The 23455-nt window shown below is 40.2% G+C and overlaps 1 long non-coding RNA gene across 1 annotated transcript in view; it reads left to right on the top strand.

Annotated features, from left to right (window-relative positions):
* The first annotated feature begins 313 nt into the window (after nt 1-313).
* LOC132400556 (uncharacterized) overlaps nt 314-23455 on the top strand; it is a 102011-nt gene continuing 78869 nt past the window's right edge. The window contains exons 1-2 of the long non-coding RNA XR_009514291.1: nt 314-421; nt 19636-19868. This is a non-coding gene — a long non-coding RNA (uncharacterized LOC132400556). The remainder of the gene's footprint in view (nt 422-19635; nt 19869-23455) is intronic.

Here is a 23455-nt window from a genome sequence, read left to right as displayed (position 1 = left end):
AGTGGGTAATTATGATCATCTCCCAGAATATATAACTGGTACCAATTTAAGGCTTGCTGGGAGCTAGTAATGATGTGGTTAATTTGTTTCAAAGGCCTAGGTTTATTGTATTGTTTGTAGTTATTGTGGGCAGTAGGTTATTTAAAAAAATGCAATTTGCATCAGTTCAAGTGCTTAAATCATGAGTAATGCTCCATTTGAGATGCTCTGCTTCATGAATAGGCTTGTTGTCCTTGTTATCGCTAATAATTTATAAAAATGAAATAAATGAGTTACTAAGAGTAATTCTGCTTTTATTTTTTCACTGTGTACAAGAGAAGGAGAGGTAGTGTTCACATTAAAATCGAAGTTCTGTATTTTTCTTTAGAATTTGAATAATTGTGCAATTATTGTACAAAACAGAATACGAATGGCAAGTCTTGTAAGTAGGTCGTCATGCGACCATAAATCTATTTTTTCTTTGTTTTTGATGCTGAGTTAAAATATAATTAATGTAAATAATACATATACAATAAGTGCATTAGACTTATTTATACCTTGGTTAACTATTCTTATAAGTGGATATGAGCACTCAATAATATAATTCTGAACTGGTTTGTATAAAGTTGAAATCTCTCTATACTGAGAGACAAATTGCTGATTAGAATTTACCTCAATGATGGTGCTCCAGAATATAAACTGTTCTCAATGATAAAAAGCAAGCCTTCAATCAACGATAAGGCACAAGCAATAAAGATGCTGGAGATACTGGTTTTCCAGCAGTTGTTTCAGAGGAATTGGGTGAGATTTTATTCCATGAAAAAATGCAGATGCTTAAATCTATAATAAAAGCAGATGATATTGGGAGAACTCAGTAGGTCAAGGTGTATTTGTGCTGAGGGAAAAAAATTGATAAATTTAAGCCAAATATCCTTCATCATAACTATGAAAGTGAGTAAACAAATTAGCTTTGATGAAAACAAATAGAAAATGCTTGAAATACTCAACAGGTCAGGCTGCATCTACAGGAAGAGAACCAGGAAATATTTCAGGTTGGACACCATTTGGCAGAACTGAAAAAATTATAGAAAAGCTGCAGGGAGGGTTGTGTATAAGAGAGGGTAAATCAGAATTATCTGGTCAATGAGTGAATGGGAGCAGTTAGAGTGAGAGCATAGAAGAAGGTGAGAGTGGGGAAATCAGAGCAGGAGTGTGTGACTCCAGCAGGCCAGGCTGGGCAAGGCCTCCACACAGAACAGAATTTTAAAAAAGGAGGGAAAATAACTTAAATTCAGATAATTTGATTTCTCGGTCTGCATCAGACATCCACCTATAGAATTAGCTCAGTTTTTTCCCTTCCTATTTTTCTCTCAGACTGGAGGGCCTGCCCTATCAGCTCTGAGGGGATTGTCATACTTATGTCAGATAATATTGTTTATAGCACATCCCGTTAGTCACCCCTCTTTTACCCTGTCAGATACTTTGCCTTCCCTACCATCCCATGTTTCTTTTGCCATCTTTCTGATTCTGATGAGACTTTTTGTACATCATGGGCTGAAGCTCCTGTACTGTGCTGATGGATGGCCTCCAACCTGACACATTTACTGTTAGTTTTCTCAGAGATGCAGCCTGGCCTGTTGAAGATTTCAAATGGTTCCATTTTTTATCAGAGAATATGTACGGGACACAACCTGAAATTTTTATTCTTCACAGACATCCACGAAAAACAGAAAATCCCCAAAAGAATGGAAGGCAGAAAAACATTAGAACCCCAAAGCCCCCTCTTCCCCCCTTCCTACACAAGCAACAGCAAAGCATTCAACCTCCCCCTCCCACCCCCACCGACTTCAGCAGAGAGCCAGCGGCACCCAGCACCCACTGAGCTACAGGAAAGCACCCAGGCAGAGACCATGATCTGCAGTCAATGAAAGCTATAGCTTACCCAGCAGTCCGACATGCCACAGGATCTCTCTCTCTCACTAACAAGGGACGGAGAGATGTCGCCCATCTCACAGGAAAAGGGGAGACCAACAGGACACAAAGTACACTGCAGATGCAGATGCAGAAGGGTCTCGGCCCGAAACGTTGACCCCCTCCTTCTTCAGTCCTGACGGAGGGTCTTGGCCCGAAACATTGACTGCATCATTTCCACGGATGCTGCCTGACCTGCTGAGTTCCTCCAGACCAACAAGACAGTCGCTTTTACGATGATACAGTCGGCCGCGCCACCTTTTATTCTGAGATGCTCCAACTGAAGCATCTCTCCCCGCCATCGAGAGAGAGAGAAAAAAACAATTGTTTAACTTCAGAGACCTCTGTCCACAGCATCAGTCGCCACAAAATCCTGATGTTCCTTCTCCTGCAACGCCTCGGCCAGCGGCACCATGGACCTGTCATCCCTGCTGGTGAGCAGGCTGCACTCCGGTGTCTTCCATGCCGTGCCTGGAGAACGTTAGAAAACAGCTGGTCCAAGAATGGGTACTCGTCGCTATGAAAAGCCACGGTTTGAGAGCTGCTGTGGATCAGCGACTCCCGATAGAACCCCAGCCTCTTCAAAAAGGAACAAAAGACACATTAGAGAGGGGAATTTAAGCTGTTTCTGCAGTTGAGCTCTTCCCAGCATTTTCTGTTCTCTTTTAGATTTCCGGTACCTACAACTAATTCCACTTATTTATTTATTTTGCAGAGTGGGTGAGGGAAGAGGATGGAAAGGGCAACTTCTCCTCTCGGGGGAGAGTTTCATTTGACCACTGAAGGGGGGCAGAATTGACAGGAGGTTCACATCAGAAAAGAATCAGGTTTAATATCACCAGCATACATCATGAAACTTGTTGTTTTGTAGCAGAAGAACATTGCAATCCACAGTAATAAAAACTATAAATTACAATAAGTATACTAAAAAGGAAATCAAATTAGTGCAAAAAGAGAGGGAAAAATAATGAGGTAGGGTCCTTGGGCTCATCATTCATTCAGAGATCTGATGGGCGAATGTTAGAAGCTGTTCCTGAAACGCTGAGTGCTTGTCTTCAGGCTCCTGTACCTCTTCCCTGATGGTTACAATGGGAAAAGGGCGTGTCCTGAATGATGCGAATGATGAATGCTGCTTTTTTGAGCCACTGCCTTTTAAATGTGTCTTTGATGGTGGGGCAGCTCGTGCCCATGATGGAGCTGGCTGAGTTCACAACCTTCTGCAGCTTTTTCTGATCCTGTGCAGCGGCCCCTCTGTCCCAGATGGTAACGCAACCTGATAGAATGCTCTCCATGGTACATCTGTAGAAATTTGTGGGCGTCTTTGGTGACATACCAATTCTCCTCAAACTCCTAATGAAATATAGCTGGTGTCGTGCCTTATCTGTAATCTCATCAATATGTAGAGCCCAGGATAGATCCTCAGAGATGTTGACACCCAGGAACTTGAAACTGCTCACCCTTTCCACTTCTCATCCCCGGGGACTGGTATGTGTTCCCTTGACTTCTCCTTCCTGAAGTCCACAATCAATTCCTTGGTCTTACTGATGTTGAGTGCAAGGTATTTGCTACAAGAGCTCTCAACCAGCTGATCTACCTCACTGCTGTATGCCTCCTTGTCACCATCTGAAATTCTGCTGACATTAGTTATGTCCTCAGCAATTTATAGATAGCATTTCAGCTGTGACTAGCCACACAATTGTGTGTGTAGAGAGAGTAGAGCAGTGGGCTAAGCATGTATCCCTGAGGTGCGCCAGTGTTGACTTTCAGCAAGGTGGAGATGTTATTTCCAATCCACACAGACTGTGATCTCCTGTTGAGCAAGTTAAGGATCCAGTTGCAGTGCGGTGTATAGAGGTCCAGGTTTTGGAGCTTGACAAAAGAGACAATGGAAGTAAATAGAAATCCTGTTGGAGAGACATGTTCCCTTTATTCTACAATTTTAAAAATAGCTCATTCAGCCTGGGGAGTCAGTAGTGTTGTCTGGCAGTACTTTTGCTGGTAATAGAGCCCCTCACCAGGGGTGCTGATGGAGGCCATTGACCTGATGGAAATATTAACTGCTGCCTGACCCAATAAGTATTTCCAGCATTTTCTCTTACTTTAGAACAAAGTTTGACGTGTCATCAGTAAGACACGTACAACCCCCATGCAGACATTCCTTAGATTCCTAGCTCATGGAAACTCTTTTCTCTTTTCGGCTGACTGAAGGGGTAGTTTTCATTGCACTTTAACTTGTTCTTCGCTTCAGATATTTCAAGACCAAATCCACAATCTTTTAGCTCAAGATGTGAGAGACCCAGAAATCTCACTCAAAACTTTTGGTCAGGAAATCGTGAAATCCAAGGGGTGCCTCGCTGTTACAGCTTAGGGTGATGGAGTTTAGTGTTCGATTCCGACGCCATCTGTGGGTTTCCTCCAGGTCCTCTGGTTTCCTCCCACGTCCCAAAGACGTACCAGCTAGTAAGTTAATTGGTCATTGTAAATGGTTCTGTGATCAGCTATGGTTAAATGGGTGGATGTCAGAGTGGTGCAGCTTGTTGGGTTGGAAGAGCCTGTTTCATGCTGTGTCCCTTAATAGAAAATAAAACAGAAAAACTTCAGATGGTAATCTCAGCTTCATATAAAACATGTGCCTTTCTGTTAACCCTTAACAATCAATTTCTGGGCACAGTAGATTTGGATTATAAATCAAATTGATAATATTTGATAAAAATGAAAGAATTTTGGTAGGTCAAATATGATGGCAGAATATAGTATTAATGGTAAGACTCTTGGCCGTGTGGAGGATCAGAGGGATCTTGGGGTCTGAGTACATAGGACACTCAAAGCTGCTGCACAGGTTGACTCTGTGGTTAAGAAGGTGTACAGTGTATTGGCCTTCATCAATTGTGGAATTGAATTTAGGAGCTGAGAGGTAATGTTTCAGCTATATAAGACCCTGGTCAGACCCCACTTGGAGTACTGTGTTCAGTTCTGGTCGCCTCACTACAGGAAGGATATGGAAACCCTAGAAAGAGTGCAGAGGAGATTTACAAGGATGTTGCCTGGATTGGGGAGCATGCCTTATGAGAACAGTTTTGAGTGAACTCGGCCTTTTCTCCTTGGAGCAACGGAGGATGAGAGGTGACCTGATGGAGGTGTATAAGATGATGAGAGGCATTGGTCGTATGGATAGTCAGAGGCTTTTTCCCAGGATGGAAATGGCTAGCACGAGAGCACACAGGTAGGGAGTAGGTACAGAGGAGATGTCAGGGATAAGTTTTTTACTCAGAGAGTAGAGAGTATGTAGAATGGGCTGCCGGCAACAGTGGTGGAGGCGGATATGATAGGGTCTTTTAAGAGACTTTTAGATAGGTATATGGAGCTTAGTAAAATAGAGGGCTATAGGTAAGGCTGGTAATTTCTAAGGTAGGGACATGTTTGGCACAACTTTGTGGGCCGAAGGGCCTGTATTGTGCAGTAGGTTATGTTTCTATAATATTGCTGGATGCTTGCACTCAATTCCTTCAATGCCTGTTGAAGAATACTTCTTTGTGGTAGTTGGAGGGTGTGATCATGGGAGAAGGGGCATGTACAGAGGTGAAATCAGGGGTGACTATGGTGGGATCAGAAATCGAGGAGAGAGAGAAGGGAGTGGCAATTGAAAGTCATAAAAATGCCAGAGAAGACGTCAGAGAAAATATCAGAGAAATGGAGAAAGTTGAAGTTATGAGGGCAACAGTATATTTTTTTCCCCCATTGAAGGGCAACAGCCTTCCACCAACCATGTTGTAGCCAGAGAGACAGCACTTCGTTAGAACACTCGGATAGGTAAGAACGAGTAGATGCTAATATTAAGAGCAGGCACAAGACTGACTGGTTAATGCTAATATGCATACATAAATATAAATATACATACATAAATATGATTTGAATGTGTGGTCTTGTATTTTGTGATGGTGATTACCTCAGTTCTGAGATAACTGAACATGAGTGCAGGATGGGCATTTAGCTTAACAACCCTGCACTGTGGAAAATTTACCATGTAATTCTATGGCTGGAAGGAGCCTTTATTCATCACTTCTTTCTGCAATTGGCAATTCTTTATTCCAAGAAAGTTGAATTCATCACCTCCCTTGAAATAAAGCAGCAGGCAGTACGTACTACTGGCAGGAGCGAAGGTTAAATTATTTGGCAGGGTGCGGAGGATACAACAGGCTCCAACGCGTTTGGAGAGCAGGCAGTTCTCAGTGTGGTCCAAGAGGCAGAGATACTGCTTTGAAGCTTTGGTGATCTGCTCAGTCAGGTTCAGATGAGAGCATGGCTGTCACTGTCAGAATGTCCTCCTTGTATGCATGGTCTCCACAGTGGAATCTAGAGCTAGGTGGCTGGAGCTTTGTTGCCTGGTAGCAATATGCTGGTGTTGCAAAACCAGAGGTAAAAAGGTGAAATTATCAAGATTGCACCCTTGACACTGGGCATTGGCAATGAGCATTCAGTGAATGTTGAGGTCTAGCTGAGTGTTTAGGGAGTGAACATCTCAGGCTTTTCATATTACAGCATCGGTACTGATCAATAATGAATGTCTGTGAAAGCTTGGACCTTGTGCATAGAATTTCAGCTCAGCCAACAACTGTCGTACCAAGCAGTAGACACTATGAAGCTCAAATTCATAGCTATGTTCTGTTGAACATATATTCATTGTGACTGAGTCAAAGCTGAGCCAATGCTTCTTTTAACTATAATTTTTTTTCTTACAATATTTATGTTGATGGTATAATTGATATTGTCTAATGGTAAAAATATATTAGAAGTCTGTATTTATATAGCTTTGCTCCATCATTGAATATCTTCGCTTTATCACTTTGTTTAACTTGCGTGTCAAATAAAAGGAAACAGAATTAAACACGTGAAATCATATGCTACCCATTTATATACACAATGAGGTAACTAATTACCAATCGAAATATATCCAGGGTTAATTCTAGCTCTAGTCTAAACCACAATAGTACTCACTTAGAATAAAACCATTAATAATTACCTTCCTGCTGCGGTTTGGAAGGAGTTCAGAATATTTGACTGATTACCATGTGTTCAATGCCATTCAGCCTTGAAGACTTACAGTTGTAAAATGACAGGAGTTTTATGATCAACATTTTGGGGCCTATTTTACATTTTGTGTACTATCACAGAACAACATTCTGCACCAATTCTTTCCTTGTTAAGTCATGCAATGCTACATTTAAAAATTCATTGTACCTTTTTCAATCTATGGTGTCCCCATTTTAGATATTGTGAATTTGAAAATTCGGTTCAAAGTAAATTTATTATCAAATTACAATTCTGATGCTGTATACAATCTTGAGAGATTAATTTTCTTACAGGGATTTATAGGGTAAAAAAAACACAATAGAATTTTACAAAATAATCTATTTATAAACAGATATAGACTGACAAACACAAACATGCAAAAGAAAACAAACTGTGCAATTATAAATATTCTGAAAATATGAATTGTAAAGAGTCCTAGAAAGTGAGCCTGTAGATCACAGAATCAGTTGGAAGTGCTGTAAAAGACACTTTAAGAGGATGTAGAATATGTACCAGACTGGTATTTGGTATGTTTATTTAACAGGCTTTGAGCTTTCTTAATTTTATTTTTGTACCCTTAAACCTTGGGTTATTGTGAAGCCAAAGTAACAACTGGAGCTTATTTACAAGCCACCTTGGACTGCTGGGGAACACGATGTATCTGTTTGTTTATGATCTCAGCTATGTGACCACTTGATCTCCAGCCATTGGTGATTCATATCCGGAACAAGACAATCATGATGTCTTTGCCCACTCCTGAAGCAAAACAAATTTCCAAAATTAACAGAGCCATAAGCTTTGACCCAACCTTCTTCATCCAAAAATATCCTTGAATAGTTACAAGAATGTCGGTCAAAATAAATGAGAAAATGTCTAGATTTTTATCTGTTTGGTTATAAAAACAAATACATCCATTTAAACCTTTCTTTCTTTTAGCAAATTATTTGTTTCCTTAGAATATTTTCAATCATTCATTCCCTGCAGGAAGCATTTAAATTTAAACAATGTACCTTCCCTGCTCTAACTTCACTTTCCTTCAGGCTGTACATTCCAAGATATGTTAGCTCTGTTTCCTGCTGCTGTTCACAATATGCTCAGTTCTAGAGAGCTATCTGTCAATGTCCTAGCTCCTGCTCATGGCTCCAGCAATGTTGCAGTGGGAATAATTTTCTGACCTGGCGCATTCAGAGTCCAGCAGAACTTTTGAAAATTAAGGATCATTGTCAATGATTTTGAAAATGCTTAGATGATTTAGCATGAGATTTTCACCCCATTTTCCTTCACAAGCTTTACTCTTTCAGCCAGCTTTAATAAACTTCCTCTAATGATTTTGTCTTTTAAATTCATATCTACCTATGGAATCTCCTGCAAAGTCTCCCCATCCCAACCATGAACCACTATTTCTGGTGTTTTCTTGGTAATATAATCATGGCCCCATCCCAAGTCTTTTACCTGTGGTACCTTGGCAACATTATCTGACAAAGCCTATGGTGAGAGAAGAAAGAACTTGTGGTTCATCTCATTATTAATTATGGTCCCTTCAATGCATTCAGAACCGATTGCAGCCAACAAAATACTCTTGAAAAGTGTAGTCATATGTGAGGAAGTTTCTTTGGAAAGGTAAGACGCCAAGAATATCGTTGGAAAAATTGACATGGAAATTTGATCTAGGAGGGTTACAACTTCCAAATTTTAAGAATTATTATAAAGCAAATCAACTTAGATTTTTTGCATCTTTTTTTGAGAATGATAAACCGGCATGGATTAGAATAGAACTAGATAAAATAGGAGAAAATATACCAGAAGATTTTATATATAAATGGGAATCTAAATGGATACAGGAAAAGAAAGAATCTCCTATATTAAAACATTTGATTGACTTATGGAATAAGATAGATGTTGACGATGAGATAAAGAAATCCTTATTAGCAAAGGGATCTTTAATTCAAAATAGACTTATTCCTTTTACAATGGATAATCAACTTTTATATAATTGGTTTCAAAAAGGGATTAGATATATTGTTTTGAAGGAGGTATATTAATGTCATTTGATCAATAAAAGAATAAATATAAAGTATCAAACAACTCTCTTTTTTGTTACTTTCAACTAAGGGCTTGTTTAAGAGAAAAATTAGGTCAAACAATGTTATTGCCTAAATCTAATGAAATAGAAACTTTAATTAAAAAAGGAAAGATTAAAAAACTCATTTCTTGTATGTATAATTTGATTCAAAAACAGGCAATTAAACAAGGAGTCCATAATTCAAGACAAAAATGGGAAAGTGACTTGAATATTAAAACTGAAGAAAAAAATTGGTCAAGACTATGTCTTGAGAGTATGACAAATACAATAAATGTCTGGTTAAGATTAGTGCAATATAACTTTTTACATCAATTATATATTACACCACAAAAAATAAATAAATGAAACCCAAATTTATCTGATCAATGTTTTTGATGTAACCAAGAAATTGGTACTTTTTTACATTCTACTTGGTCTTGTTCTAAAATTCAACCTTTTTGGACAAATTGAAGAGTTTTATTGGAACAAATTATTGGAATACATCTTCCAATATTTTTATTAGGTGATATTGAAGGGATAAAACCGATACCCAAATTGAATAAATATCAGAAAGAATTTATAAAAATTGTATTGGCAAGAGCCAAAAAGGCTATTGCAGTTACTTGGAAATCGGATGCATACTTAAGTATAGATCGTTGGAAGAAGGAAATTTATTGCTATATTCCACTTGAAAAAATTACTTATAATTTAAGAGATAAATATGAAACATTTTTGAAAATTTGGCGCCCTTATTTACAAAAGACAGGATTAAATATATAGGTGCTCCAAAGATGAAATAATTGGTTATTTGGGGAAATAAATAAATATAAATACTAAAGTTATTACAAACTCCATGGAGCATGTGGAGATCTCCCGATATCCAGGCACTCTTTCTTTCTTTCTTTTTCTTTCTTTCTTTCTCTTTTTTTTCTATAGGGATGCTAGGGGGGAGGGGTTAAGGGGAGGGGGGATGGGTAATATACATTTTTTTTCTTCTACTTTTATTTTGTAACTACTTGAAATACAATAAAAAAAAGTTTTAAAAAAGTGTAGTCAATGTTGTGGTTTGGGAAATAGCACAGGCTTTTATGCACAGCAAAGTCCCACAATCAGCAATGTGACAATAAGTAGACAGCTTGGTTGTAATGGCATTAACAGAGTAATCAGTGTTGGTTGGAGTGGCCAAGGATAATTCTTCCACATAATGCTGTCTTGGGATCTTTTGCATCTGTCTGAGAGACACTGTGTAATGTCTCACTTATGACTTGGTGCCTCTGTCAATGCATTCCTTTCTTGTTAATGTCACTAGTACATTATTCTGGAATCTCTGAAGTGAGTCTTCAGCTTGGAGGCTTCTTTCACAGCCATGAGAGCACCACAGCTGATTTCTTGTAGACATCAACAATATGTAATTATATTTCATTGGACACAATCTTAAATCTCTCCACTGTCCATGATTTGGCACATTACTTGTGTAATGTCCACTATTGAGCATAAATTTTATCCATTTTTAAAAGGATTTAACAAGCAGAGCTGATGGGGGGAGCCTTGGATTTTCAGAAGGCATCCACAAGATTGATGCATAAGAGAGAAGCTCATGACGTTAGGGAAGGTGTATTAGCATGGATTGAAAATTATGCATTACAGAGTAGATAGACTCAGATTAAAGGGGTATTTTCATGCTGGAAGCATGTAACTAGTGAAATTCTCCAAGAATCAGTTCTTAGCCTGCAATTACCTACAGTTCAAAAAAATAATCTGGAGGATGGGAAAATATAAGTATCCTTTGTCAATGACAGGCCAGCTAGTGGCGTAGTGGCATCAGCGCCGGACTTCAGAGCGAAGGCCCCCGAGTTCGAATCCAGATGACTCCCTTGTATGCTTTCCATCAGTGCTGGGTTGAGCGTCAAGCTGGCAACTCAGCCTCGTAAAAATAAGAAAGTAAAAAAAAACACCATCACGATGGCGTCCTGATGACTTCACTCAGAATTAAGGGCTTTCTTCCTCTTCTTCTTTGTCAATGACTCCAAAGTATATTCTACTCACTTTATACTTATGACTGTGAGGCTAAGTGCCATATTTAAGTTTGCTGACAACACCACGGTCAGTGGCTGAATCAAAGATAGTTCTCTGAGGACTTACATAAATATTGCTATGTAGGCCTGATAGTTTAATGCTGAAGTGTAGTGACTTTGGGGTGATACCAGTTGTAAATTTTAATACTTTGTATACTTTGTTCATATTCCAGAGCCTTTCAATTTCCTCTTTCAATTCAGTATATTTCTGGTGTTTTCCACCTATTGATTTCTGTATATTATGAGCGTCTGGTATGGCTATATCTATTAAGTGAGTTGTTCTTGCTTGTTTAACTTGTAATATTATGATGGTTATTATGGATTGTCCTATTTTCAATTATGGATAGGTCATAATATAATATGTAGGACTCTGCCTCTACAGCTAGATCTGGCTTGTACTTGTAGTGAGATAACACACACAAAATGCTAGAGAAACTCAGCAGGCCAGGCAACATCTACGGAAATCAGATTGAGTCAAGATGCTGCAGGATCCTGTGAAGTGTTGGATTGCTTTTGGTTTCTCTTGGGATTTTCTGCATTATCATCTTGAAGTTGTTGGTCTTTTATTATGTCTTTTTGATAATTATTTGTGTTAACAACCTGGTCCTATATTGCCACAAGGAATGCCTTTGTTTCTGGGGAGACGTCTCCATCTCTGAGCCAGGCATTCGTTGATTCCTTGTCCATATATCGTCTGCTCAGATTATGAGGATGTCCTCTATGGAGGGTCATGTCATGCTCTTCCATTGGTTAACTTTGCTTCTTTAGCGATGATTTCTTCATTTTTCTGGATTGTGCTTTCATTCAAGTTTAGTGGTACTTACTTCTTATCAGAATTGCATATGCTCACATGGTGCGCTGAATCCTGTAAAATATATCGTTAGAACTTCTATCTGACTGTGTGTTAATTTTTATGACTGTTATTCCTCTTCCTCCTTTTGTCCTAAGTAGTATTAATCTAAGTGCATTTGAATGTACATAATGTTTTCTAAACGGTGTCATTTCAGTTCTTATTTTTCTTTGTAAATTTTCCAGATCAGTTTTGGACCAAGATATTATGCCAAAAGAATGCATTAACATGCAATAGCAAATATGTTTATTGTCTTTGTTATATTTTTACTGTTGAGCACTGTTTGGCAGCTTTTCAGAAATCTTGAAGTAAATTCTGTCAGAAGTTTTTCCTTTATCACATTATGATCTATTTTCTTTGCTTCTTGTTATCCCAGATACTTGTATGTTTCATATTCAACCATTGGTTGAGACTGTTTTATATTCCTCCAGCTCTGTTGCACTTTCCTTTATGTTTAATATTCTGCACTTATCCATACCCAAGTTCATATTTGTATCTTTAGAAACTAATTCTATTATTTGAATTAATTGCTTTACAGATGAAGGAGTGTGCAATTTCAAATCGTCCATGTATAGATGGAGTGTCAAGATATAATTTATTTGGTTGCTTCTGATTTGGTACCCTGTTTTTCAGTAAATTAGAGTGTGTGTTTAAAGCTGAACAAAATCATAGTGGGCTTAGTGGCATTTGATAAGGTACCCCATGCAAGCCTTATTGGGAAAGCAAGGGGACATTGCTTTGTGGATCCAGAACTGGCTTGCCCACAGAAGGCAAAGAGTGATTGTCGACGGGTCATATTCTGCATGGAGGCCGGTGACCAGTGATGTGCCTCTGGGACCCCTACTCTTTGTGATTTTTATAAGTGACCTAGATGAGGAAGTGGAGGGATGGGTTAGTAAATTTGCTGATGACAGAAAGGTTGGGGGTGTTGTAGGTAGTGTGGAGGGCTGTCAGAGGTTACAACGGGACATTGATAGGATGCAAAACTTGGCTGAGAAGTGGCAAATGGAGTTCAACCCAGATAAGTGTGAGGTGGTTCATTTTGATATGATGGCAGAATATAGTATTAATGGTAAGACTCTTGGCAGTGTGGAGGATCAGAGGGATCTTGGGGTCCGAGTCTATAGGACACTCAAAGTTGCTACGCAGGTTGACTGTGTGGTTAAGCAGGCATTTGGTGCATTAGCCTTCATCAATCGTGAGATTGAATTTAAGAGCTGAGAGGTAATGTTGCAGCTATATAGGACCCTGTCAGACCCCACTTGGAGTACTGTGCTCAATTCTGATCGCCTCACTACAGGAAGGACGTGGAAGTCATAGAAAGGGTGCAGAGAAGATTTACAAGGATATTGCCTGGATGGGGAGCATGCCTTATGAGAATAGTTTGAGTGAACTCGGCCTTTTCTCCTTGGAGCAACGGAGGATGAGAGGTGACCTGATAGAGGTGCATAAGATAATGAGACACATTGATCTAGTCAGAGGCTTTTCCCCAGGGCTGGAAAGGTTAGCGCAAGAGGGCATAGTTTTAAAGCGCTTGGAAGTAGGTACAAAGGAGATGTCAGGGGTAAGTTTTTTACACCGAGAATGGTGAGTGTGTGGAATGAGCTGCCGGTGATGATGGTGGAGGCAGATACGATAGGGTCTATTAAGAGACTCCTGGATAGGTGCATGGAGCTCAGAAGCATAGAGAGCTACATGTAACACCAGGTAATTTCTAAAGTTTGGCACAGCATTGTGGGCCGAAGGGCCTGTATTGTGCTGTATGTTTTCTATGTTTCTGTGTTAGTGGGTCACCCTGGTAAATGCCTCGATTTATTTTGATAGTGCTGGTTATCAAAATCATATCATTTTTATTTTTTTTCTTTTGTATTTGCACAGTTTACACATTGGTTGTTTGTCCGTCCAGTCTTTCATTAATTCCATTGTGTGTGTTGTATTTACTATGAATGCCCACAAGAAAATGAATCTCAGGGTTGTATATGGTGACATATATGTACTTTGATAATAAATTTATTCTGAACTTTGAACTTTGAAGGTATAGGTGGGAAGGCATATTGCAATGAGGATGCCAGTACAGTACTCTACAATTGGATATAGATAGGTTGAGTGATTGTAATGTAGGTAATGAGGTCATGCACTTCAGCAAGAGGAATCTAGCAGCAGACTAAAGACGGAGCAAGTTTACAGATAGTCAAAGTACAAAGAGATTTAGGTGTTCTTGTGCACACATTTCAAAAAGATAGCAGAAAACTGAGCAAGCGATTAGGAAGTCATAGGGGTTCATTACAATGGGTTGGAGTATAGAAATAGGAAAGTATTCCTTAAAGTTCAGAAGGATGAGGAGTGAACCAGTTGTAACATATAAGATCCTTGGGAAGTTTAACAGGGTAAACAATGGGGTGTTTTCACCTGTGGAAGAATCGTGTATAAAGGACATGGGTACTAGATAAAAGAGGTGATCATTTAAACTGAGTTGTGCAGAAATTACTTCTCTCAGTAGGTAATGAATATCTGAAACTCTTTGCCCAAGAGTATTATGGAGACTAGATCATCAGAAAGATAGATAAAGTAGAAGCAGATAAGGGTTTGAAAGATTGAGGAAGAGGCACAGATGAGGAGTTGAGGCATCAGTAATCATTGGCACGTAGAGAAATGAAGGATGATCACAATCGGTTGCAATAAAATAGATGCTGAATATTTCCACCTATGGGGGACTCTTGAATGAAGGGACATAACTACAAAATTACGGGCTGTATATTTAAAGCCAAGGTGCATAGGAACTTCTTTCTGCCGAGGGTGTTAAATCAATGGAATTCCCCAGAGGGCTGAGAAGGCTTGATCACTGAGAATATTTAAGGAGGATGCAGATGAATTTTTGACAAATCAAGGAATTGAGGGCTATGGAGGACTAACACCAGACAGGAGACCTGGGCAGATCATATTGAATAATCAGACCAGCTTGAAGGATAGAGAGGTCCTATTTTCTCCTGTTTTCATGGAAGCTCGAGGTTGTTTTCTGAAAGTTGTAAAGCAAGTTGTAAAACTGACCTCTGTGATGCTTTGCAGAGGAACTGTAAGAATTGTTATTAAGGCAGCAAGGGATCAGCTTGGTTACACATATTATTGGCAAGTTATTGAAAGAGTTTAGTGAGGAAGCAAACCTTTTAATCTCTGACACAGGAATTGCTCTTAAAATTGGCACTTGAGGTGCTGCTACATGGAATAAGGTTGAGTTTGATATCCAAACTTGGAGTAGGGAGTTGGACAAGGATACAAATACTCTATTTTCTACATGGTTGAAGGAACTGTTGCATGGATAGAAATCTTTGTCTCCTTGAGCTTGCCCTGGAAAAAAGTACAGTATGTTACCTGAAAAATGCTAGTTCATCTTGGGTAGATTTGCTTGGCATCTCTGGCACACCCCTTCACATGGGTTTGCTTTCTTAATTTTGGCCATCCAATTTTTAAGGTCATCTTTTCTAATGAAGGATCTTGCTGTTCTTCAATGCACACAAATCTTTCCAAATGCTGCAGTAGTGCATATGTTTAATGCATATTAAACATGCATTAAATGCCACTGATATCCCTGTCCAGCAGGCATCATCAACTGGGCATCAGCATGTGGTTACCAACAATTTACATTAGGTGCTTAATGCGAATGGATTTGCAATCACACTCATTCATAACAAATAGTGATTTGCAATAGCGTTTGTTTACACCTTCATCAATTCCATCTTAATCACAAGAGATTCTACAGATGCTGGAAATTCACACACAAAATGTTGGAGGAACCCAGTAGGTCAGGCAGCATCTATGCGTAGGAAAAACAGTTGACATTTCAGGCTGAGACCCTTCATCAGAACTCACCTTCCCAGTTTATCCAGATCAACTTGTATTGGCTTGCCTCTTGACTTGTGCTTGAAATGCCCCTCTTGAAATAGGTTCCACCTGCAGATGTGAAGGCATGTTACTGAAGATTCTAAAGATTAGCTTCATTTATCACATGTGCCTCAATATATACAGTGTTCATCAAATCATGTCAGCAAGGATTGTGCTGGGCCGCCTGTCACACTTCCAATGCAAACAAAGCGTGCCTACAACTCAGTAACCTAGACCACACATCTGCAGAATGTAGGGAAAAACCAGAGTATCTGGAGAAAAGCCACGTGGTTACAAGAGGAACGTACGGACTCCCTACAGGCAGCAGCAGGGTTTGAACCCTGATCTTACAGCCGGTGCTCTGATAGTGTTACGCTAAGTGCTATGCTACCCTGCTGCCCTGTATTATTTCTGAATGCTGTGAGGGACAATGGTAGGTGTTGTCCCCTGTGCCATTCTTACCCATCTCCAATCACAATCCATCATGATCTCTCTACTTCCCTCCCACTCCTTGAGTAAATTCCTTTAATGATTTACATGGAATGATTTGGTATCTAAATACAGCCACAGAATTTTCATTGCCAACAAAACCTATCATTCATATCCTGTAATCTTTATAACCTTTTTACTGTAATTATTACAATGAAATACGGTTGTTTTACTTTAAAGTGGCCATTTCTATTGAGCTTGGCTGCAGCTGCAATGGGGAATAATACCCAGACAGCATTTACTCTTGTCTGAAGTGTTTGGTGAGCGATCCAGATACCAGTGGTTCCTGTTCCTCGATACAATGCAGGAAAAGGGGTACAGGCTTGTTTACTGAACTGTACAATGATGCAGAAATTTGATAGAGCAGGAACCCCAGAATCCAATCTGTGTTTAAACCAAGACTTGGATTTTGGTTGCAGGTAATAAGCAGCTTGCAATTTCAATTAGATTCGCTGGCAATGAATTTAACACAGCAGTTTTCACTTATTTCAATTATGCAGGACTGAAAATCAGTAGGAATAATGACTAGGTGAAGAGTTTGTTGCATTAGATTTAAATTCCTGTTATGTTTGTGATGTAAATTGATCCCAATGACTCCAGACTTCGAGTAAATCAGCGACATTTCAGGAATATACTGATCCAACAACTTGCTACTGATCTCTTTCTGGGAAGTACAGTACTTGATTTAAAAGGCTAGTGGACCCACCAAAAACAAGCAGTGCATAACTAATATATGGAAATCCTTTCATCGTAGAGTACTATAGTGTAGAGACATGCCTTTCAGCCCATCTGGTAAATGCCAACCTGTTCTTCCATCTGCCTGAATGCAAATCATATCCCTCCAAATGCTTGCATACATGTGCCTATCAAAGCTTCTCTTAAATATTTCAATTGAATTCATGTCCACCACTTCTGCTGGCAGCTCGTTCTGCACTTGCATGATCCCTTGGGCGAAGAAGATTCTCCTCGTTGCCCCTGAAATATTTCACCTTTTACCCTCTGCCTATGACCTCTAGTCTAACCTTCAGCCTCAGCTTCGTCTACCTACTTTGCTGTTGCCTGATGCTCGATCCACCAGTGGTGCTCATTATACTGAAACAGCCATCACTATCTGGTTTGAAAATAAACAAAAACAACTATCAGAAATACATGTCAGGCAGAAAATGTGGAAAGACAATGTTTCAGACTTTCATCACATGATCAGAGTCCATTGACCTGAAATGTTAATTCTGCATCTCTCTCCTCAGATGCCATCTGAACTGCTGGGCATTTTCAGTATTTGCAGTTCTCTAGTTTCTGTCCATTTTGCTTTTCTATTAGTGTGTAAAGGCATCTTCATATGACCATTATAGTGCTCGGATGTTTCATACAATTATTTTGCTTGTGCTAAATGTTTTTTTTTAGCAAACTAGATGTTTTAAGACCACATTTGGAGTATTGTGAGCACTTTTGCCGCTTACATAAGAAACGATGTGCTGGCATGCAGAAGAGGTTCACAAAAACATTCTGGAAATGAAAGGGTTTAATGCATGAGGAGCATTTGATGGTTCTGGGCCTGTACTCGATATAATTTTGAAGAATGAAGTGGAATTCAATTGAAACGCATTGAATATTTAAAGGCCTAGATAGAATAGACGTTGAGAGGGTGTTTCCAATCGGGGCAAAGTTTAGGACCAGAAGGTGTAGCCTCAGAACCCACGGCACCAGGTTCAGGTACAGTCGTTACCCCTCAACTATCAGGCTTTTAAACCAGAAGAATAACTTCACTCATCCTAACACAGAGTTGATCAAACTATAGACTCACTTTCAAGGACTCTTCATGCATGATAAACCATATAACAATCACAGCACGGAAACAGGCCATCTCGGCCCTCCTAGTCCGTGCCGAACCCTTAATCTCACCTAGTCCCACCTACCCGCACTCAGCCCATAACCCTCCACTCCTTTCCTGTCCATATACCTATCCAATTTTACCTTAAATGACACAACTGAACTGGCCTCTACTACTTCTACAGGAAGCTCATTCCATACAGCTATCACTCTCTGAGTAAAGAAATACCCCCTCGTGTTTCCCTTAAACTTTTGCCCCCCTAACTCTCAAATCATGTCCTCTCGTTTGAATCTCCCCTACTCTCAATGGAAACAGCCTATTCACGTCAACTCTATCTATCCCCCTCATAATTTTAAATACCTCGTTCAAATCCCCCCTCAACCTTCTACGCTCCAATGAATAGAGACCTAACTTGTTCAACCTTTCTCTGTAACTTAAGTGCTGAAACCCAGGTGACATCCTAATAAATCGTCTCTGCACTCTCTTTTATAATTTATTGATATCTTTCCTATAATTCGGTGACCAGAACTGCACACAATATTCCAAATTTGGCCTTACCAATGCCTTGTACAATTTTAACATTACATCCCAACTTCTGTACTCAATGCTCTGATTTATAAAGGCCAGCATTCCAAAAGCCTTCTTCACCACCCTATCTACATGAGACTCCACCTTCAGGGAACTATGCACTGTTATTCGTAGATCTCTCTGTTCCACTGCATTCCTCAATGCGCTACCATTTACCCTGTATGTTCTATTTGGATTATTCCTGCCAAAATGTAGAACCTCATACTTCTCAGCATTAAACCCCATCTGCCAACGTTCAGCCCATTCTTCTAACCGGCATAAATCTCCCTGCAAGCTTTGAAAACCCACCTCATTATTCACAACACCTCCTACCTTAGTATCATCAGCATACTTACTAACCCAATTTACCACCCCATCATCCAGATCATTTATGTATATTACAAACAACATTGGGCCCAAAACAGATCCCTGAGGCACCCCGCTAGTCACCGGCCTCCATCCAGTATTTATTGTTTATATATTTATTATTACTATTCAAGAACAGTTACCAACTTCAAGTCAAGTTTTCAAGTCACTTTTTATTGTCATTTTGACAGTACATAGTAAAAACAACGTTCCTCCAGGACTATGGTGCTACATGAACAATACAAAAACTACGCTGAGCTACATAAACCGACACAAAAACTACACTAGACTACAAACCTACCCAGGACTGCATAAAGTACACAGAACAGTGCAGGCATTACAATAAATAATAAACAAGACAATAGGCACAGCAGAAGGCAGAAGGTTGGTAGTCCGATGGCTTGGGGGAAAATCTGTTACATAGATAAACAGCTGAACGGTGGGGTCCGGGATTCCGTCCGTTTCTGTACTCACGCCGAGTATTTTGTTGCCACAGATGTAGTCCAATTTAATGTCCATTGGAGAGCAGATTGGATGGGAGAGCCAGCCGGCTAGGGTTTGCTTTTTTCCTGGCACGGACTCCTGCCCGTTCACCTCGCTTCCGATTCATCGCACATTGCTTCGATGTCCCCACCTCCGGCCACCGGCATCAGGCGACTCCAAGGACTGCAGGTCCGATTCCCTCAGCAAGCCGAGGTCGCACAATCTACCCAGCAGATCTTCATGAAGGTTTGTTTTTGGCCGATCTCTGTACTGTAGCAGTATCTGGCGATGGTAGATAGTCACTCTGTTATCCATTGCCCTAAACCCTAATTGTGCCTTAAAATTAAATTAAAGAACTAAATTAAAGTAGCACCAGATCTGAAAGGCCACTGCTGCCGTGTACTGCGCCGCCTACAGAACAGTTACCAACTTCAAGAACAGTTATTCTCCCTCAAACATCAGGCTCTTCAACAAAAGGGGATAACTACACTCATTTTAAGGTCTCTTTTATCTTGTTATTTCCATATAACCATATAACAAATACAGAACGGAAACAGGCCATCTCACCTTCTAGTCCGTGCCAAATGCTTACTCTCACCTAGTCCTACTGTCCTGCACTCAGCCCATAACCCTCCATTCCTTTCTTGTCCTCCATATACCCACCCAATTTTTTTTTAAATGACAATATCGAACCTGCCTCTACCACTTCTACTGGAAGCTCATTCCATACAGCTACCACTCTCTGAGTAAAGAAATTCCCCCACATGTTACCCCTAAACTATTGCCACCTAACTCTCAATTCATGTCCTCTTGTTTGAATCCCCCCTACTCTCAATGGAAAAAGCCTATCCACGTCAACTCTATCTATCCCCCTCATAATTTTAAATACCTCTATCAAGTCACCCCCTCAACCTCCTACGCTCCAAAGAATAAAGACCTAACTTGTTCAACCTTACTCTATAACTTAGGTGCTGAAACCCAGGTAACATTCTAGTAAATCTTCTCTGTACTCTCTCTATTTTGTTGATATCTTTCCTATAATTCGTTGACCAGAACTGTACATTTCATGCTCGTTATTTATTACTATTTATTTATATTTTGTATTTGCAGTTTGTTGTCCGTTGATCCTGTTGACAACTACTATGCTATAGATTTGCTAAGAAAGCCTGCAGAAAAAGAATCTCAGGGTTGTATGTGGTGACATGTATGTAATCTGATAATGAACTTGGACATTTTATTTATTTTTTGCATTTGCACTGATTGCCTTTTGCACATTGGTTGTTCGTCCATCTTCTTGCTTTCAGTGATTCTGTTGTGTTGTTTGTATTTACTCTGAATGCCTGCAAGAAAGTAAAACTCAGGGTAGTGTACTTTGATAATAAATTTACTCTGAAATTTGAACTTTTTTTGTCACTACGCGTACACTACGTGTATCCTCGTGGCGATTGCACCCTGGCAAGGGTGATGAGAAGGAGGAAGACGAAGAGCAAATGACAGACAACCAGGGGCCATGGCGGATACTGGGAGATTAGCTGAATGCAGGCTCGCTCACAGAAAACACAGCTCAGGAGAACATGCCTGCCATTTCTCTCAGTGAGGCTGCCACAGAGCCTGGAGCAAAATCTGCAACCAATTGCCAGAGTCGGCACAGGATGCCTGATCTGGTCAAGGTCACTGAAGGTCTCTTTAGCCCAGCTCCTTTCAGCTGTTACTGTGGGAACGCGGTCAGCAAGAAATGCTTGGACTAAGCAGGTGATTGATGCCATGAAAATCCACAGTAGCCCTTGGAGCCCACAAGAGAGGATTCTATAGCCTGGACTGTTGTGCTGGCTTTCCACTCTATATATTCAGAAGACTGTTCCATATAATTGCAGCTTTTGTATAGTCTTTTAATTCTACATTGCAACTGAGCCAGCACATGTAGCCATTGGAAAAGAATGACACTGATAACATCAAGGACAGCAAATGGGTGGGGATGTCATTCGCAAAGAGCCAGCCAGAGAGTGACTCATTAAGTAGGAATGATGGGACCCGAACTTAAACAGCAGACTCATAGGTTCCATGTTAAGGCTGAAAATCACAGTATTAAAATTCTAAAGTCTTTGCAGATTTAACCCCTGAAGCCTGGCATACCATGTTGTTTTCTGTACTGCCGCTGTAAACCCTTTATACATTGGGCTTGCAAACATCTTTAAACCTGAATAACACACACTTAATGGCTAGAGGAACCCAGCAGGTCAGGCAGCATCTATAGAAAGAACAAAGAGTTGATGTATCGGGCTGAGATGAGTCCTGATGAAGGGTCTTGGCCTGAAACATCAACTTTTCAATTCCTCCCCATCGATGCTGCCTGACCTGTTGAGGTCCTTCAGATTTTGCGTGTGTTGTTCTGAATTTCCCGCATCTGCAGCTTTAACTCTGAACCTCTGACACTGCAGCAATCTTGAAGCATCTGACTCTTCTATATAAGGTATCTCAAGGCACGTATCCATCTTCCATTCAAACTACAAACGTTTGTAGATCAAAGTTGTCTTGTTTATTGTTTCTGCTTATAGCAGGACTGTCCATTTTTACTTGCCATTTCCTCATACTTGTCACTTCCATTGGAGACCTTTGGCCCGTTGGAGGTGTCCCAGAAGATTACCCAGATGACATAATAGCAACGTGTTAATCATACAAAGGAGCCTGTTTAATGCCTGTGTTACTTTAATCAACTGCAAACAATTGTTTTACATTTGGCTCTTCCCCACCTTTTATACTAATTAAAACAACTCGCTTTCTCTCCAACTAACAGACACAAAAATGCTGGAGGAGCTCAGCAGGCCAGGCAGCATCTAAGGAAAAGAGTGAACAGTCAATGTCTTGAGCTGAGACCCTTCATCAGGACCGGGAAAAAAGGATGAGAAGTCCGTGCAAATAGGTGGAGGGAGAGGAGGGAGAAATATAAGGTGGTAGGTGATATGAGAAACTGGGAGAGGGAGAGGGGTGAAGTAAAGAGCTGGGAAGTCGATTGGTGAAAGAGATGCAGGGTTGGAGAAGGGGGAATCTGATAGGAGAGGACAGAAGACCATGGAAGAAAGGGAAGGGAGAGGAGCACCAGAGGGAGAAGATGGGCAGGTAAGGAGCTGAGGTGAGAGAGGGAAACGAGAATAGTGAGGGAGGGGGAAAGCAATTACAGGAAGTTCAAGAAATTGATGTTCACTCTTTCTCTTCTAGGTCCACCTATCAGATACCTCTTCTTCTTCCTCTCCTGCCACCTTCTTCACCTTCTTACTCTGTTCTCATCTTTTTTTCCAATCCTGATGAAGGGTCTTGCCCCAAAATACCTATCTATATATATATATATCTATAGTGACTATATGTATGGTGACTATTGCATAGAATTGTATTGCACCGAACTTCTGCCGCAAATAAACAATATCATGACATATGTGAGTGTTGTTAAACCTGATTCCAATATGGGTCTCTATTCTGGTATGGAAGTTGTCCTGTCCAAGACCGGAAGAAGCTGCAGAAGATCGTGAACACAGCCCAGCACATCACACAAACCAATCTTCCATCCTTGGACTCACTTTACACTGCACACTGTCAGAGCAGTGCTGCCAGGATAATCAAGGACACGACCCACCCAGCCAACACAATTTTTATCCCTCTTCCCTCTGGGAGAAGGTTCAGGAGCATGAAGATTCGTACGGCCAGATTTGGGAACAGCTTCTTTCCAACTGTGATAAGACTGCTGAACGGATCCTGACCCGGATCTGGGTCGTAGCTTCCAAATAAACGGACCTGACTTGCACTACTTTACTTCCCTTTTTCTATTTTCTAATTATGAT

This window comes from Hypanus sabinus, chromosome 10 (assembly GCF_030144855.1).
Source record: "Hypanus sabinus isolate sHypSab1 chromosome 10, sHypSab1.hap1, whole genome shotgun sequence".
Classification (NCBI taxonomy): Eukaryota; Metazoa; Chordata; class Chondrichthyes; order Myliobatiformes; family Dasyatidae; genus Hypanus; species Hypanus sabinus.
The sequence above is the reverse complement of the archived record's forward strand: the minus strand, read 5'-3'. Positions and strand labels throughout refer to the sequence as shown.